Below are 12,532 nucleotides of genomic sequence, written 5' to 3'. Positions count from 1 at the left end.
GACTCACCCGGCCTCTGGAGAGACTCGCCCGGCCTCTGTAGAGACTCGCCCGGTCTCTGGAGAGGCTCGTCCGGCCTCTGGAAAAACTCGCCGGGCTTGTGAAGAGACTCGCCTGGCCTCTGGAGAGACTCACCCGGCCTCTGTAGAGACTCGCCGGTCCCCTGGAGAAACTCGTTTGGCTCCTGTAGAGACTATGCTGGACCCTGGAGAAACTCGCCCGGCCGCTGGAAAGACTCGACCGGCCTCTGTAGAGACTCGCCCGGCCCCTAGAGAGACTCGCACGGCCTCTGTAGAGACTCCCCCTGGCCTCTGGAGAGACTCGCCTGGCCTCTGCAGAGACTTGCCCGGCCTCTGGAGAAACTCGCCTGGCCTCTGTAGAGACTCACCTGGCCTCTTGAGAGACTCGCCCGGCCTCTGGAGAAACTCGCCTTGCCCCTGTAGTGCCTCGCCCGGCCCCTGGAGAGACTCGCCTGGGATCTGGGGAGACTCGCCCGGCCTCTGGAGAAACTCGCCCGGCCTCTGAAGAGACTCGCCCGGCCTCTAGAGAGACTCGCCTGGCCTCTGTAGAGACTCGCCCGGCCTCTGGAGAGACTCGCCTTGCCTCTGTAGAGACTCGGCCGGCCTCTAAAGAGACTCGCCTGGCCTCTGTAGAGACTCGCCCGGCCTCTGGAGAAACTCGCCTGGCCTCTGTAGAGACTCGCCCGGGCCTCTGGAGAAACTCGCCTTGCCCCTATAGTGACTCGCCCGGCCCCTGGAGAGACTCGCCCGGGCTTTGGGGTGACTCGCCCGGCCTCTGGAGAGGCTCGCCCGGCCTCTGGTAAAACTCGCCCGGCCTCTGTAGAGACTCGCCCGGCCTCTGGAGAAACTCGCCTGACCTCTGTAAAGACTCGCCCGGCCTCTGGAGAAACTCGCCTTGCCCCTGTAGTGACTCGCCCGGCCCCTGGAGAGACTTGCCCGGGATCTGGGGAGACTCATCCGGCCTCGGGAGAGACTCACTTGGCCTCTGGAGAGACTCGCCCGGACTCTGTAGAGACTCGCTCGGCCTCTAAAGAGACTCGCCTGGCCTCTGTAGAGACTCGCCCGGCCTCTGGAGAAACTCGCCTGGCCTCTGTAGAGACTCACCCGGCCTCTTGAGAGACTCGACCGGCCTCTGGAGAAACTCGCCTTGCCCCTGTAGTGACTCGCCCGGCCCCTGGAGAGACTCGCCTGGTATCTGGGGAGACTTGCCCGGCCTCTGGAGAAACTCGCCCGGCCTCTGGAGAGACTCGCCCGGCCTCTAGAGAGACTCGCCTGGCCTCTGTAGAGACTCGCCCGGCATCTGGAGAGACTTGCCTCGCCTCTGTAGAGACTCGGCCGGCCTCTAAAGAGACTCGCCTGGCCTCTGTAGAGACTCGCCCGGCCTCTGGAGAAACTTGCCTTGCCCCTGTAGTGACTCGCCCGGGCTTTGGGGTGACTCACCCGGCCTCTGGAGAGACTCGCCCGGCCTCTGTAGAGACTCGCCCGGTCTCTGGAGAGGCTCGTCCGGCCTCTGGAAAAACTCGCCGGGCTTGTGAAGAGACTCGCCTGGCCTCTGGAGAGACTCACCCGGCCTCTGTAGAGACTCGCCGGTCCCCTGGAGAAACTCGTTTGGCTCCTGTAGAGACTATGCTGGACCCTGGAGAAACTCGCCCGGCCGCTGGAAAGACTCGACCGGCCTCTGTAGAGACTCGCCCGGCCCCTAGAGAGACTCGCACGGCCTCTGTAGAGACTCCCCCTGGCCTCTGGAGAGACTCGCCTGGGCTCTGGAGAGACTCGCACGGCCTCTAAAGAGACTCGCCCGGCCTCTGGAAAAACTTGCCTGGCCCCCGTAGAGAGTCACCTGGCCCGTGGAGAGACTCACATGGCCTCTGGAAAAACTCGCCTGGCCCCCGTAGATAGTCACCTGGCCCGTGGAGAGACTCACATGGCCTCTGGAGAAATTCGCCCGTCCTCTGGAGAGACTCGCCCGGCCTATGTAGAGACTCGCCCGGCCCCTGGAGAAACTCGCCCTGCTCCTGTAGAGACTATCCTGGACCCTGGAGAGACTCGCCCGGCCGCTGAAAAGACTCGACCGGCCTCTGTACAGACTCGCCGGACCTCTGGAGAGACTCGCCCGGCCTGTGGAGAGACTCGCCCGGCCTCTTAGGAGACTCCCCGGCCTCTGGAGAGACTCGCCGGGGCTCTGGAAAGACTCGCCCGACCTCTGAAGAGACTTGCCCGGCCTCTGGAAAAACTTGCCTGGCCCCTGTAGGGAGTGTCCTGGCCCATGGAGAGACTCACATGGAATCTGGAGAAACTCGCCCGGCCTCTGTAAAGACTCACCCGGCCTCTGAAGAAACTCGCCTGGCTCTAGTAGAGACTCGCCAGGCCCTCTGGAGAAACTCGCCTTGCCCCTGTAGTGACTCGACCGGCCGCTGGAGTGACTCGCCCGGGCTCTGGGGAGACTCGCCCGGCCTCTAAGGAGACTCGCCCGACCTCTGTAGAGACTCGTCTGGCCTCTGTGGAGACTCGCCCGGCCTCTGGTGAGACTTGCCTGGCCTCTGGAGAGACTCGCCCGGCCTCTAGAGAGACTCGCCTGGCCTCTGTAGAGACTCGCCCGGCATCTGGAGAGACTTGCCTCGCCTCTGTAGAGACTCGGCCGGCCTCTAAAGAGACTCGCCTGGCCTCTGTAGAGACTCGCCCGGCCTCTGGAGAAACTTGCCTTGCCCCTGTAGTGACTCGCCCGGCCCCTGGAGAGACTCGCCCGGGCTTTGGGGTGACTCACCCGGCCTCTGGAGAGACTCGCCCGGCCTCTGTAGAGACTCGCCCGGTCTCTGGAGAGGCTCGTCCGGCCTCTGGAAAAACTCGCCGGGCTTGTGAAGAGACTCGCCTGGCCTCTGGAGAGACTCACCCGGCCTCTGTAGAGACTCGCCGGTCCCCTGGAGAAACTCGTTTGGCTCCTGTAGAGACTATGCTGGACCCTGGAGAAACTCGCCCGGCCGCTGGAAAGACTCGACCGGCCTCTGTAGAGACTCGCCCGGCCCCTAGAGAGACTCGCACGGCCTCTGTAGAGACTCCCCCTGGCCTCTGGAGAGACTCGCCTGGGCTCTGGAGAGACTCGCACGGCCTCTAAAGAGACTCGCCCGGCCTCTGGAAAAACTTGCCTGGCCCCCGTAGAGAGTCACCTGGCCCGTGGAGAGACTCACATGGCCTCTGGAAAAACTCGCCTGGCCCCCGTAGAGAGTCACCTGGCCCGTGGAGAGACTCACATGGCCTCTGGAGAAATTCGCCCGTCCTCTGGAGAGACTCGCCCGGCCTATGTAGAGACTCGCCCGGCCCCTGGAGAAACTCGCCCTGCTCCTTTAGAGACTATCCTGGACCCTGGAGAGACTCGCCCGGCCGCTGAAAAGACTCGACCGGCCTCTGTACAGACTCGCCGGGCCTCTGGAGAGACTCGCCCGGCCTGTGGAGAGACTCGCCCGGCCTCTTAGGAGACTCCCCGGCCTCTGGAGAGACTCGCCGGGGCTCTGGAAAGACTCGCCCGACCTCTGAAGAGACTTGCCCGGCCTCTGGAAAAACTTGCCTGGCCCCTGTAGGGAGTGTCCTGGCCCATGGAGAGACTCACATGGAATCTGGAGAAACTCGCCCGGCCTCTGTAAAGACTCACCCGGCCTCTGAAGAAACTCGCCTGGCTCTAGTAGAGACTCGCCAGGCCCTCTGGAGAAACTCGCCTTGCCCCTGTAGTGACTCGACCGGCCGCTGGAGTGACTCGCCCGGGCTCTGGGGAGACTCGCCCGGCCTCTAAGGAGACTCGCCCGACCTCTGTAGAGACTCGTCTGGCCTCTGTGGAGACTCGCCCGGCCTCTGGTGAGACTTGCCTGGCCTCTGGAGGGACTCGCCCGGCCTCTGAAGAAACTCACCTGGCCCCTGTAGAGACTCGCCCGGCCTCTAGAGAGACTGGCCCGGCCTCTGATGAAACTCACCCAGCCTCTGTAGAGACTCGCCTGGCCCGTGGAGAGACTCGCCAGGCCCTCTGGAGAAACTCGCCTTGCCCCTGTAGTGACTCGACCGGCCACTGGAGTGACTCGCCTGGGATCTGGGGAGACTCGCCCGGCCTCTGGAGAGACTCGCTCAGCCTCTGGAGAGACTCGCCCGGCCTCTGAAGAGACTTGCCCGGCCTCTAGAGAGACTCGTCTGGCCTCTGTAGAGACTCGCCTGGCCTCTGGAGAAACTCGCCAGGCCTCTGTAGAGACTCGCCCGGCCTCTGGAGAGACTCGCCTCGCCTCTGTAGAGACTCGCCCGGCCTCTGTAGAGACTCGCCCGGTCTCTGGAGAGGCTCGCCCGGCCTCTGGTAAAACTCGCCCGGCCTCTGTAGAGACTTGCCCGGCCTCTGGAGAAACTCGCCTGACCTCTGTAAAGACTCGCCCGGCCTCTGGAGAAACTCGCCTTGCCCCTGTAGTGACTCGCCCGGCCCCTGGAGAGACTTGCCCGGAATCTGGGGAGACTCATCCGGCCTCTGAAGAGACTCACTTGGCCTCTGGAGAGACTCGCCCGGACTCTGTAGAGACTCGCCCGGCCTCTAAAGAGACTCGCCTGGCCTCTGTAGAGACTCGCCCGGCCTCTGCAGAAACTCGCCTGGCCTCTGTAGAGACTCACCCGGCCTCTTGAGAGACTCGCCCGGCCTCTGGAGAAACTCGCCTTGCCCCTGTAGTGACTCGCCCGGCCCCTGTAGTGACTCGCCTGGGATCTGGGGAGACTCGCCTGGCCTCTGGAGAAACTCGCCCGGCCTCTGGAGAGACTCGCCCGGCCTCTAGAGAGACTCGCCTGGCCTCTGTAGAGACTCGCCCGGCCTCTGGAGAGACTCGCCTCGCCTCTATAGAGACTCGGCCAGCCACTAAAGAGACTCGCCTGGCCTCTGTAGAGACTCGCCCGGCCTCTGGAGAAACTTGCCTTGCCCCTGTAGTGACTCGCCCGGCCCCTGGAGAGACTCGCCCGGGCTTTGGGGTGACTCGCCCGGCCTCTGGAGAGACTCGCCCGGTCTCTGGAGAGGCTCATCCGGCCTCTGGTAAAACTCGCCTGGCCTCTGTAGAGACTCGCCTGGCCACTGTAGAGACTCGCCTGGCATCTGTGGAGACTCACCCGGCCTCTGGAGAAACTCGCCCAGCCTCTGGAGAGCCTCACTCGGCCTCTGGAGAGACTCGTCCGGCCTCTGGAGAAACTCGCCTTGCCCCTGTAGTGACTCGCCTGGCCCCGGGAGAGACTTGCCAGGGATCTGGGGAGACTCGTCCGGCCTCTGGAGAGACTCACTTGGCCTCTGGAGAGACTCGCCCGGACTCTGTAGAGACTCGCCCGGCCTCTAAAGAGACTCGCCTGGCCTCTGTAGAGACTCGCCCGGCCTCTGCAGAAACTCGCCTGGCCTCTGTAGAGACTCACCCGGCCTCTTGAGAGACTCGCCCGGCCTCTGGAGAAACTCGCCTTGCCCCTGTAGTGACTCGCCCGGCCCCTGTAGTGACTCGCCTGGGATCTGGGGAGACTCGCCCGGCCTCTGGAGAAACTCGCCCGGCCTCTGGAGAGACTCGCCCGGCCTCTAGAGAGACTCGCCTGGCCTCTGTAGAGACTCGCCCGGCCTCTGGAGAAACTCGCCTCGCCTCTATAGAGACTCGGCCAGCCACTAAAGAGACTCGCCTGGCCTCTGTAGAGACTCGCCCGGCCTCTGGAGAAACTTGCCTTGCCCCTGTAGTGACTCGCCCGGCCCCTGGAGAGACTCGCCCGGGCTTTGGGGTGACTCGCCCGGCCTCTGGAGAGACTCGCCCGGTCTCTGGAGAGGCTCGTCCGGCCTCTGGTAAAACTCGCCTGGCCTCTGTAGAGACTCGCCTGGCCACTGTAGAGACTCGCCTGGCATCTGTGGAGACTCGCCCGGCCTCTGGAGAAACTCGCCCAGCCTCTGGAGAGACTCACTCGGCCTCTGGAGAGACTCGTCCGGCCTCTGGAGAGACTCACTTGGCCTCTGGAGAGACTCGCCCGGACTCTGTAGAGACTCGCCTGGCCTCTAAAGAGACTCGCCTGGCCTCTGTAGAGACTCGCCCGTCCTCTGGAGAAACTCGCCTGGCCTCTGTAGAGACTCGCCCGGCCTCTTGAGAGACTCGCCCGGCCTCTGGAGAGACTCGCTCGGCCCGTGAAGAGATTCGCCCGGCCTCTAGTGAGACAAACCAGGCCTCTGGAGAAACTTACCCGGCCTCTGGAGAGACTCGCTCGGCCTCTGGAGAGACTCGCCCGGCTTCTGGAGAGACTCGCCCGGCCCGTGGAGAGACTCACCCCGCCTCTGGAGTGACACGCCAGGCCTCTGGTGAGACTTGCCCGGCCTCTGGAAAGACTCGCCCGGCCTCTGGAGAATCGCGCCTGGCCCCTATACAGACTTGCCCGGCCTCTGGAGAGACTCGCCTGGCCTCTGGAGAGAATCGCCTGGCCTCTGTAGAGACTTGCCCGGCCCCTGTAGCGACTCGCCCGGCTTCTGTGGAGACTCGCCCGGCCTCTTGAGAGACTTGCCCGGCCTCTGGAGAGACTCGTCCGGCCTCTGGAGAAACTCGCCTTGCCCCTGTAGTGACTCGCCCGGCCCCTGGAGAGACTCGCTCGGGCTTTGGGGTGACTCGCCCACTCTCTGGAGAGACTCGCCCGGCCTCTGGTAAAACTCGGCGGCCTCTGTAGAGACTCGCCTGGCCTCTGTAGAGATTCGTCCGGCCTCTGGAGAAACTCAACTTGCCCCTGTAGTAACTCGCCCGGCCCCTGGAGAGACTCGCTCGGGCTTTGGAGTGACTCGCCCGGTCTCTGGAGAGGCTCGCCCGGCCTCTGGTAAAACTCGCCAGCCTCTGTAGAGACTCGCCCGGCCTCTGGAAAAACTCGCCTGGCCTCTGTAGAGACTCGCCGGCCTCTGGAGAAACTCGCCTGGCCCCTGTAGAGACTTGCCCGACCCCTGTAGAGACTTGCCCTGCCCGTGGAGAGACTCGCCCGGCCTCTGGTGAAACTCGCCCGACCTCTGTAGAGACTCGACTGGCCTCTGTAGAGACTCGCCCGGCCAATGTGGAGACTCGCCCGGCCTCTGGAGAATCTCGCCCGGCCTCTGTAGAGACTCACCCAGCATCTGTAGAGACTCGCCTGGCCTCTGTGGAGACTCGCCCGGCCTCTGGAGAAACTCGCCAGGCCCCTGTAGAGACTTGTTCGGCCCCTGTAGAGACTTGCCCGGCCCGTGGAGAAACTCGCCCGGCCTCTGGTGAAACTCGCCAGACCTCTGTAGAGACTCGCCTGGCCTCTGTAGAGACTCGCCCGGCCTCTGTGGAGATTCGCCTGGCCTCTGGAGAATCTCGCTCGGCTTCTGTAGAGACTCACCCAGCATCTGAAGAGACTCGCCTGGCCTCTGTGGAGACTCGCCCGGCCTCTGGAGAGACTCACTCAGCCTCTGGAGAGACTCACCCGGCCTCTGAAGAAACTCGCCTTGCCCCTGTAGTGTCTCGCCCGGCCCCTGGAGAGACTTGCCCGGGATCTGGGAAGACTCATCAGGCCTCTGGAGAGACTCACTTGGCCTCTGGAGAGACTCGCCCGGACTCTGTAGAGACTCGCCCGGCCTCTAAATAGACTTGCCTGGCCTCTGTAGAGACTCGCCCGGCCTCTGGAGAAACTCGCCCGGCCTCTGTAGAGACTCGCCCGGCCTCTTGAGAGACTCGCCCGACCTCTGGAAAAACTCGCCTGGCCCCTGTAGAGACTCGCCTGGCCCGTGGAGAGACTCGCCCGGCCTCTGGAGAGACTCGTTCGGCCCGTGAAGAGATTCGCCCGGCCTCTGGAGAGACTCGCCCGGTCTCTGGAGAGGCTCGCCCGGCCTCTGGGAAACTCGCCTGGCCTCTGTAGAGACTTGCCCAGCCTCTGGAGAAACTCGCCTGACCTCTGTAGAGACTCGCCCGGCCTCTGGAGAAACTCGCCTGGCCCCTGTAGAGACTTGCTCGGCCCCTGTAGTGACTTGCTCGGCCCGTGGAGAAACTCGCCCGGCCTCTGGTGAAACTCGCCAGACCTCTGTAGAGACTCGCCTGGCCGCTGTAGAGACTCACCCAGCATCTGTAGAGACTCGCCTGGCATCTGTGAAGACTCGCCCGGCCTCTGGAGAAACTCGCCCAGCCTCTGGAGAGACTCACTCGGCCTCTGGAGAGACTCGTCCGGCCTCTGGAGAAACTCGCCTTGCCCCTGTAGTGATTCGCCCGGCCCCGGGAGAGACTTGCCCGGGATCTGGGGAGACTCGTCCGGCCTCTGGAGAGACTCACTTGGCCTCTGGAGAGACTCGCCCGTACTATGTAGAGACTCGCCTGGCCTCTAAAGAGACTCGCCTGGCCTCTGTAGAGACTCGCCCGTCCTCTGGAGAAACTCGTCTGGCCTCTGTAGAGAATCGCCCGGCCTCTTGAGAGACTCGCTCGGCCCGTTAAGAGAGATTCGCCCGGTCTCTAGTGAGACAAACCAGGCCTCTGGAGAGACTTGCCCGGCCTCTGGAGAGACTCGCTCGGCCTCTGGAGAGACTCGCCCGGCTTCTGGAGAGACTCGCCCGGCCCGTGGAGAGACTCACCCCGCCTCTGGAGTGACACGCCAGGCCTCTGGTGAGACTTGCCCGGCCTCTGGAAAGACTCGCCCGGCCTCTGGAGAATCTCGCCTGGCCTCTATACAGACTTGCCCGGCCTCTGGAGAGACTCGCCTGGCCTCTGGAGAGAATCGCCTGGCCTCTGTAGAGACTCGCCCGGCCTCTGGAGAAAGTCGCCTGGCCCCTGTAGAGACTTGCCCGGCCCCTGTAGCGACTCGCCCGGCCTCTGTGGAGACTTGCCCGGCCTCTTGAGAGACTTGCCCGGCCTCTGGAGAGACTCGTCCGGCCTCTGGAGAAACTCGCCTTGCCCCTGTAGTGACTCGCCCGGCCCCTGGAGAGACTCGCTCGGGTTTTGAGGTGACTCGCCCAGTCTCTGGAGAGACTCGCCCGGCCTCTGGTAAAACTCGGCGGCCTCTGTAGAGACTCGCCTGGCCTCTGTAGAGACTCGTCCGGCCTCTGGAGAAACTCGCCTTGCCCCTGTAGTGACTCGCCCGGCCCCTGGAGAGACTCGCTCGGGCTTTGGAGTGACTCGGCCGGTCTCTGGAGAGGCTCGCCCGGCCTCTGGTAAAACTCGCCGGCCTCTGTAGAGACTCGCCCGGCCTCTGGAAAAACTCGCCTGGCCTCTGTAGAGACTCGCCCGGCCTCTGGAGAAACTCGCCTGGCCCCTGTAGAGACTTGCCCGACCCCTGTAGAGACTTGCCCTGCCCGTGGAGAGACTCGCCCGGCCTCTGGTGAAACTCGCCCGACCTCTGTAGAGACTCGCCTGGCCTCTGTAGAGACTCGCCCGGCCAATGTGGAGACTCGCCCGGCCTCTGGAGAATCTCGCCCGGCCTCTGTAGAGACTCACCCAGCATCTGTAGAGACTCGCCTGGCCTCTGTGGAGACTCGCCCGGCCTCTGGAGAAACTCGCCCAGCCTCTGGAGAGACTCGCCTTGCCCCTGTAGTGACTCGCCCGACCGCTGGAGAGACTCGCCTGGGATCTGGGGAGACTCGCTCGGCCTCTGGAGACACTCGCCCGGCCTCTAGAGAGACTCGCCTGGCCTCTGTAGAGACTCACCCGGCCTCTTGAGAGACTCGCCCGGCCTCTGGAGAAACTCGCCCGGCCTCTGGAGAAACTCGCCTTGCCCCTGTAGTGACTCGCCCGGCCCCTGGAGAGACTCGCCTGGGATCTGGGGAGACTCGCCCGGCCTCTGGAGAAACTCACTTGGCCTCTGGAGAGACTCGCCCGGACTCTGTAGAGACTCGCCTGGCCTCTAAAGAGACTCACCTGGCCTCTGTAGAGACTCGCCCGTCCTCTGGAGAAACTCGCCTGGCCTCTGTAGAGACTCGCCCGGCCTCTTGAGAGACTCGCCCGGCCTCTGGAAAAACTCGCCTGGCCCCTGTAGAGACTCGCCTGGCCCGTGGAGAGACTCGCCCGGCCTCTGGAGAGACTCGCTCGGCCCTTGAAGAGATTCGCCCGGCCTCTAGTGAGACAAACCAGGCCTCTGGAGAGACTTGCCCGGCCTCTGGAGAGACTCGCTCGGCCTCTGGAGAGACTCGCCCGGCTTCTGGAGAGACTCGCCCGGCCCGTGGAGAGACTCACCCCGCCTCTGGAGTGACACGCCAGGCCTCTGGTGAGACTTGCCCGGCCTCTGGAAAGACTCGCCCGGCCTCTGGAGAATCTCGCCTGGCCCCTATACAGACTTGCCCGGCCTCTGGAGAGACTCGCCTGGCCTCTGGAGAGAATCGCCTGGCCTCTGTAGAGACTCGCCCGGCCTCTGGAGAAAGTCGCCTGACCCCTGTAGAGACTTGCCCGGCCCCTGTAGCGACTCGCCCGGCCTCTGTGGAGACTCGCCCGGCCTCTTGAGAGACTTGTCCGGCCTCTGGAGAGACTCGTCCGGCCTCTGGAGAAACTCGCCTTGCCCCTGTAGAGACTCGCCCGGCCCCTGGAGAGACTCGCTCGGGCTTTGGGGTGACTCGCCCAGTCTCTGGAGAGACTCGCCCGGCCTCTGGTAAAACTCGCCGGCCTCTGTAGAGACTCACCCGGCCTCTGGAGAAACTCGCCTGGCCCCTGTAGAGACTTGCCCGACCCTGTAGAGACTTGCCCTGCCCCTGGAGAGACTCGCCCGGCCTCTTGTGAAACTCGCCCGACCTCTGTAGAGACTCGCCTGGCCTCTGTAGAGACTCGCCCGGCCAATGTGGAGACTCGCCCGGCCTCTGGAGAATCTCGCCCGGCCTCTGTAGAGACTCACCCAGCATCTGTAGAGACTCGCCTGGCCTCTGTGGAGACTCGCCCGGCCTCTGGAGAAACTCGCCCAGCCTCTGGAGAGACTCGCCTTGCCCCTGTAGTGACTCGCCCGACCCCTGGAGAGACTCGCCTGGGATCTGGGGAGACTCGCTCGGCCTCTGGAGACACTCGCCCTGCCTCTGAAGAGACTCGCCCGGCCTCTAGAGAGACTCGCCTGGCCTCTGTAGAGACTCACCCGGCCTCTTGAGAGACTCGCCCGGCCTCTGTAGAAACTCGCCCGGCCTCTGGAGAAACTCGCCTTGCCCCTGTAGTGACTCGCCCGGCCCCTGGAGAGACTCACCTGGGATCTGGGGAGACTCGCCCTGCCTCTGGAGAAACTCGCCCGGCCTCTGGAGAGACTCGCCCGGCCTCTGGAGAATCTCGCCTGGCCCCTATACAGACTTGCCCGGCCTCTGGAGAGACTCGCCTGGCCTCTGGAGAGAATCGCCTGGCCTCTGTAGAGACTCGCCCGGCCTCTGGAGAAAGTCGCCTGGCCCCTGTAGAGACTTGCCCGGCCCCTGTAGCGACTCGCCCGGCCTCTGTGGAGACTCGCCCGGCCTCTTGAGAGACTTGCCCGGCCTCTGGAGAGACTCGTCCGGCCTCTGGAGAAACTCGCCTTGCCCCTGTAGTGACTCGCCCGGCCCCTGGAGAGACTCGCTCGGGCTTTGGGGTGACTCGCCCAGTCTCTGGAGAGACTCGCCCGGCCTCTGGTAAAACTCGGCGGCCTCTGTAGAGACTCGCCTGGCCTCTGTAGAGACTCGTCCGGCCTCTGGAGAAACTCGCCTTGCCCCTGTAGTGACTCGCCCGGCCCCTGGAGAGACTCGCTCGGGCTCTGGAGTGACTCGCCCGGTCTCTGGAGAGGCTCGCCCGGCCTCTGGTAAAACTCGCCGGCCTCTGTAGAGACTCGCCCGGCCTCTGGAAAAACTCGCCTGGCCTCTGTAGAGACTCGCCCGGCCTATTGAGAAACTCGCTTGGCCCCTGTAGAGACTTGCCCGACCCCTGTAGAGACTTGCCCTGCCCGTGGAGAGACTCGCCCGGCCTCTGGTGAAACTCGCCCGACCTCTGTAGAGACTCGCCTGGCCTCTGTAAAGACTCGCCCGGCCAATGTGGAGACTCGCCCGGCCTCTGGAGATTCTCGCCCGGCCTCTGTAGAGACTCACCCAGCATCTGTAGAGACTCGCCAGGCCTCTGGTGAGACTTGCCCGGCCTCAGGAAAGACTCGCCCGGCCTCTGGAGAATCTCGCCTGGCCCCTATACAGACTTGCCCGGCCTCTGGAGAGACTCGCCTGGCCTCTGGAGAGAATCGCCTGGCCTCTGTAGAGACTCGCCCGGCCTCTGGAGAAAGTCGCCTGACCCCTGTAGAGACTTGCCCGGCCCCTGTAGCGACTCGCCCGGCCTCTGTGGAGACTCGCCCAACCTCTTGAGAGACTTGTCCGGCCTCTGGAGAGACTCGTCCGGCCTCTGGAGAAACTCGCCTTGCCCCTGTAGTGACTCGCCCGGCCCATGGAGAGACTCGCTCGGGCTTTGGGGTGACTCGCCCAGTCTCTGGAGAGACTCGCCCGGCCTCTGGTAAAACTCGGCGGCCTCTGTAGAGACTCGCCTGGCCTCTGTAGAGACTCGTCCGGCCCCTGGAGAGACTCGCTCGGGCTTTGGAG

The sequence above is a fragment of the Eleutherodactylus coqui genome, chromosome 7 (genome assembly GCF_035609145.1).
Source record: "Eleutherodactylus coqui strain aEleCoq1 chromosome 7, aEleCoq1.hap1, whole genome shotgun sequence".
NCBI classification, from domain to species: domain Eukaryota; kingdom Metazoa; phylum Chordata; class Amphibia; order Anura; family Eleutherodactylidae; genus Eleutherodactylus; species Eleutherodactylus coqui.
This window is presented reverse-complemented; position numbering follows the sequence as displayed.